Here is a 7,258-nt window from a genome sequence, read left to right on the forward strand (position 1 = left end):
AACATTTGCATAAATGGTTTTAATATTCAAGATGATGTCATCGTCTTACGCACTTGTTGATATAACGTTTTGTTGTGACGACAAGAATACCTTCTTTGTGAAAGATATTTGCTTAGTTGGGATTCAAGAAAAATGCAAAATAATTGTAAAGGAGTTTACGTACAAATTTCCAACTAAGGAACTAATATATGAAAATTTTGAAAACTATTCGTTTGGAACTTTGATTAATGACAATATAAGCTATAAACTTAAAGAAATATTAAAAAAATTCAACGTGATATTAACTAACGGAAAAATCAAAAAAGATTTCATTTCACATTACATTAAAGAAAACAGTACAGTTTATGATTTAAGTGAATTAAATTTATGAATACTTTAGATATTATAAAATATTTAAATTGCAATAAATATACAAGAAAAAAATTTAGAGGTGTATTTGCTTTAGATCAAATACCAAAAAACCTTGAAAGATCTTCCCTTATAATTATAAATACTGATAAAGCAAAAGATCCTGGCGAACATTGGTTAGCCATATATGTTCCAAAATATGGTTGTGTTGAATACTTTGATTCTTATGGAGGTTTACCAAATAAAAAGGAAATTTTAAGTTTTTTAAAAGATAAATGTATTGTTTTCAATGACAAACAATTACAAAGCACCTTTTCAGAAGTTTGTGGAGAATACTGTTGCGTGTATGCATGGTATAGATGTTTTGGTATAAGTATGAATAATTTTTTACGTGAATTTAAGAAACGCAACTATATTAAAAATGATCAAATAATTTTAAGAAAATTTCACAAAATATTTGGAAAGCAGAATATTCAGAGATGTGTTTCTAGAAATCATGTTATATAAAAGATGAAATGTCTCAATTAAAATGCAGTTTAAAAATAGGTAGCTAGATCAGCACTACTTAATCAGTGTTTCTTAAAACATGTTGTTGGCGTATACTTATTTTTTAAACAAAACACATACTGCAAAAGTAGTAATAGGATTCCACGTAGAATTATTAGAAGCAACCATTTCAATACACCGTATTGCAAAAAAGGAAATTTTTGTAAATTATGAAAATTGGGTGGAATTTTATCAGCAATTTCAAACAAAGTATAAAAAAAATTTATAAATAACAAGGTCTCTTGTCTACAATTTGGAATAAAAACAAAAAATTTACAAACTTTCGTGTTAAGGAGCGAAGAGATGGATGAATTTCATATCCTAATTGATTTTATTCATTTGGTAATGGATTACAACCACAAGGCTGAAGAAGGTGTAAAAGACTATGTAAGGAAATATATAAGACAATGTGTAGAAAACAATGAAATCATACTAAAAAGTGAAATTTATATACCATTAGATCGATTTAACTTTCAATGTAATTATTCTAGATTGTTTTATGAAATTCCATTTTTACTTAAAAATAAGATAAAAAAATATTTAGAAATAAATAAAAGCACTATGCTACTAGACTAATATGTTACTTGTATTTTATGTTTTCTTTTATTTACATTATTTTTGTGTTATTTAAAACATGAGTAATTGTAAAAATAATAAAAAGCAAACATAAAAATACCATATACAGCATAAGACATTTATAGCAATTCCAGCAAAATGAATTTGGTATCTGAATTGGTTCTTCTTCATTATTGAACATAATTGAAACCCCATCCCCTCTTGGTGATTGAGTATCCATTTTATTTCTTTAGTAAAACTGGAAAATTCGTTACAGTTATGCTGCTACGATTATAAATTGATGTATACTAAAGTTTTTTATTTGAATCATGCTTAAATATAAAAATACTGACTTTGTTCATTTTATTGAGCTGCAACGGCTTATATAAATAATCGAATCCTTTTTATTTTTCTTATTTTAAAAATGGATGTCAACGAGTTTTTAAATGTATATGATTCTGTTATTTTGGAAGAACATAAGAATCAAATTTTATATTTAAACAATTACTTAAAAACATTTAAACATAAATTACAATTAACTAGTTCGATACACGGAAGCCATTTTACTATACGTATTTGCCCTTGGGCGTACGACGATACTACATCTGGACCAGATACTTGTGAATGCTATACAATAAAAAAATACAAAATTAAAGTTGCAAAATTGATTGACTGGTATAAAAAAAATGTCAAAATCTCAAATAGTATCGGAGATACATAGACCAGCTAGAAAACGATATCTCAGAAGAAAATTCAAGCAAAAGGGAATAAATGATACGTGGCAAATAGATTTAGTTGAAATGATACCCTACGCTAAATAATTCAAAAGAGGATATAAATACATGTTAACAGCTATAGATATATTTTCAAAATACGCTTACGCAGAACCTGTAAAAACAAAAAATGCTGAAAATGTTTTAAACTCTTTAAAATTAATAATTAAAACATCAAAATCAATTCCCAAAAATATTCAATCTGACGAAGGCAAGGAGTTTTTTAATTCAAAATTCCAAAATTATATGAAAGAAAAAGCAATTAATCATTATCACACATTCAGCGAAATGAAAGCATCAATTGTCGAAAGATTTAATAGAACATTAAAAAATATGATGTGGAAAACCTTTAGTTTAAATGGAAATTATAAATGGTTACATATTTTATCATCATTAATACAGAAGTATAATTCAACAAAACATAAGAAAATCAAAATTTCACCTGAAGAAGTTACAAAGAAAAATGAATAATATTTATTAAGAAATATCTATATGGAACCTAAAATTTTTCAAAAAAGTAAATATAAAATTGGTGATTATGTAAGGATAAATAAATACAAAAAGCATTTTGAAAAAGGTTATCAACCTAACTGGTCTACTGAGATTTTTAAAATCGCTAAAGTAAATAAAACATATCCCATTACATATCAATTAGTTGACTATAAAGACAATACTATTTCTGGTGGTTTCTATAACGAAGAACTTACTTCTGTTAAATATCCTGATGCTTACCTAGTAGAAAAAATTATTAAAAAACAGGGAAATAAAGTTTTCGTAAAATGATTGGGGTTCAGCGACGATCATAATACATGGATCAATAAAGATAGTATTATTTAAAACATAGTACATATTATATACATAGTTTTATTTTTCGACCTTTGTACAATAATAAAAATCGAAGAAAGTAATTCTTTTGTTTGTTTTTTTTTTTATTGTTTAGTTTATTTTTATATTTCTATTTTTTTACAAATTTATTTTTGTTTTAACCTCTTATATCCGTAAGGAAGGGAGCTACCATCTACAGCAAAGTTGCGTTTTTCTGATTTCGGTTGATATACTTTTACTTGCGGAACCGTTAGTACTTTGTGTTCTTTGTTGCGCCCAATATTTTGAGATAATATATAAATTTCGTTGTCTGCTTTCGGGTTTAACACAGATTCTTTGATTGTGTTAAAATTAATTTTTTGGGAAGCTTCATAATTTAAACAAAAACCCTTAACTTTACATATAATTTTTTCTTCTTTATCTTTTGTACTATATACTTTAAATGAGTAATTTTTGGGGCCACCGCTTACAAATTCTGTTATGTAGCTATCTTTACCATAACATTCTAACTCATCTGTCATGTCACCAATAAAATCTCCTACTGAAGGTTCACAGTCCCCTTTACGACTGATATACACTACGGAATCAGTATCGTAGTATAAGACTCTTTCTTGAAGTTTTTCTAAGTAACTGTACAGTTTTAATCGCGCCTGAGTTGTTGTGTAAGCAATACACACATTTACTGTTGGTAAGGAATCCATTACTTCTTCCTTGTACTGCCAATTAACTATAATGTTTTCTTCATTTACCGGAAAAATATAACAAACTTCTATAGATGGGTTTGTTAACAGGTTGTACAATTCTCTAGGCTGGTTTATGATTGATGTTTTTTTGTAAATTTTCTCTTTGACCAAATTTACCCCAAAATGAATTTAACATTAATTTGGCAAATGATCTTAAGCCAGGATTGTTGGAAACCTTTTCATGCTCCAATTGAATATCTTCTTTATCAAAAAAATCTTTAACATAGTTTTCTTTTTCGTTATTTGTAAATAAGCCCAGTGTATCCATGTTTTTATCATATTTTGTAGTTTGGTATTCCCAAACTTCATAAATTTCAATAGCTTTTACAACTTCGTCAATTACCCATGTTCCTATTAAAGCTCTTTCCTCATCTGAATGTGGACAACATTCTTCAAGCCATTTTTCTTCACTACAACTTCGACATAATGAAAACATTAACTTGTTGTTTTGTTTTAGTGGGAGAACGGGATGTAGTAAGTTCGTTGGTGGTAAAATTTTACATTTAAGAATTCCATCCATGTTATTTAGTTTTAGAGTAGAACAAATACTTTCCCCGACATAAATTTGCGGGTGACCAATAGGAAATTTTCCGTACTTGCAAACCCAAGGGTATAACGAGCAAATGTCTATATATTTTATTTTTTCTTCCTCTTTACATTTATAATAGTTGTAGACATTTCCTGTTCGTCCTCCATAAAAAGCATCTCGAGGATTCAATGGCGCATGTTGCACTAACGGATGATTTTTTAAATAACTTGCTTCTTTTTTACTAATTAATGAATTAAATTCACATTGCCACATTTCAATAACATCGTAACCTAATTTTCGTAATCTTTCAGCTTTTTTAATAGTTCTTTCATACCTCGTGTTCATTGTATCATTTGAATCGTCTTGCAAACTGTTATTTCGGTTATGTGGTATACAAGTAGGGTGTCCATGATAATAACAACTGTAAAATTCAAAAACTTGATTAGTTTCTGAACAAAAACCGTCCACTTTTATACCGTTAACAAATGATTCTTTCTGTTTTGCTGTATGTCTGATATTAATATTTCTTTTTTCTTCTTCCCATACTAACCATTGAATAGCCATTTTTGATTGATTGTCTGAGTTTCTGTATCCATGTTTAGGAATTAAACTAATTGTGTCCTCTTTTAAAAATTTCTTCTAAATGCAAGATTGCATGCAGATGCAATTGTTGTTGCTTCTAGAAATGGTTCAACATTACATTGCTTCAAGAACATTTCTCTGAATTTTAAACAAGATTGTGTTAAAATGGTAACGTCATTGACACAGTATTCAATAATTTCTTTTTTAATGTTAAACATTTTATTTTTATTTTCTTCATACCATTTTAAGAAGGTTTCACGCTCATCTACTTTCATGTCGTTTGGATTGTAATATTCTACAGAGGGTAATTGCCCAATATAATTTTCATTTTTCGCTGTGTTAATAAGATGCGGAAAATACCCTTTCTTCATATTAAATTGTAGATCAAAAGCTTTTGGTAATTTCGACAAAGCCATTAGAAAATAATTTAACGAATCTATAAATTTTATATTTGCCAATAGCATCATTATTACTTTTGTACCCCTCATTATCAGTTTAGTTTGTAAGGATGTTTTTTCTAAAATAAAATTCAAAATAAACTGATGATCGAAAGCTTGTCCATTGTGTGCAATTACTATAATATTTTTAAACTTTTTTCTCATTTCCAATATGTAGTTAAGAAAAGTTTCTATAATATTTCCTTTTTCAATTATTTTTCTTCTAATTTTGCAATTTGCGCATAAATATAAAGATACAATATCAATACACTGATCGCACCTTTACTCAAAAACACATAAAGTTGTTTCATGTTGTTTAATGACTGTTTTATTATTTTTTACAAGTTTTTCTTCAAAAATCTTTTCTTGTTTTGTTTCTAAATCATAAAAAATGAACAAGAAATTTTTTAAATTGGGTTGATTTTTATTTGGTTGGATATAACATAAATGGTTACTTTCCACGTACTTATTGCATATTTTACAAAAATATTCACCACAAATGTGTTGTCTATCTTTTTTTTAGACCTTTAAACATTTGAAACATTTATGTATTAGTTCGCAAATACTTATTGTAGTTGAACTAGAACTTTTGTGGTTATCAAAACATTTTTGACCATTAAATTTTCTGTTACAATCATTACACATAATATTTTTCAAATTTTTATCACATGGTGGTGGTTTTTGACAACACGGACGTGATTCAGTACATCTATGTCCATTTTTGTTATTATACGCTACATGACAATCTTCACAATAATATATACAACTGAGTGCTGCTGTAAGTGACGTAATTACGTTGTAATGGTTTTTGTGAAATAAAAGATTTAATTTTTTCCCTGTTCCTAATCCTTCAAATATTACATCTTTTCCTTTTGTACCATATTTATATACTATTATTTTATAATTAGATAGATGTTTTGGAAATTTGCTTAGTTCGATGACCCCGCCCCCTTTGCTAGGAATTGTAAGACCTGCATTTTCAATAAGTTCTGTGGCTTTTTTCGTTTGCAATTTTGAATTAGTTTTTATTATTTGTTTATAATCTACAGATTTTTCGACTTGATGAATCGCTACAATTAAAGTTCGAGGCAAGCATAAATTATCTCTGTTTGAAATTGTAATAACTCCTCTACGGTGTTTGCATTCGTCATCAAAATTTGTGTATTTTAAAGTTTTACCGGTTCCTTGTGGTAATTTAACACATGTTGCTGTTATACAAAATTTATCAGAGCTTAAACCTTCAGAGTTACTCTGAAAAATATTTGATATGATGTTCCACACGTCTTTAAATTTAAGCTCTCTCGCCTCCTGGAATTTCACCCATCCCGGTCCTCTATGTTCAAAACTTTCATCGCAAAATGTCAATCCTATTTGATCTGCGGGGTCAACTCCTTCAAGAATGTATTTCAAAACTTGTTCAATTGCGTTTTTGAACCAATCAATTGGCTCTAGCTGTGATGGTGCTGCTTTAACTTTAAATTTTATTACGCGACCTTGAATATTGAACCGTTTTATGACGGATATGTTTTCACTTTCGATGGTATACGCCTTTGAATTTTCTCGAAAAGATTGTAGAAATTTTTTTAAAACAAATTTGCGCGCCATGTTTTTATTCGAAAATACGAAACTATACTGGCTGTAAACGGATTCAAATTTATTATATTAGTAATAAAAAAAAAATTAATTGTTACATTGTAGCAAAATCATATTTCAGTTAATTAAACCTTAGACTTAGAATCCATTAAAAATAGAAATATTCAGGTTTAATCATCTGAAATGTATAAAAATAAATGATGATTTCTAATTGAAAAGATAAACACCAAATGCGGTGCAATCAAGTGCATTGTACACTTCAAAATTATAGTTTAATCGTGATACATAAATTATGGTTTAAAAGTTTTTTTTTTTGGCTTTAGATCC

Source organism: Condylostylus longicornis, unplaced genomic scaffold (genome assembly GCF_029603195.1).
Source record: "Condylostylus longicornis isolate FDR11 unplaced genomic scaffold, ASM2960319v2 ptg000302l, whole genome shotgun sequence".
Lineage (NCBI taxonomy): Eukaryota > Metazoa > Arthropoda > Insecta > Diptera > Dolichopodidae > Condylostylus > Condylostylus longicornis.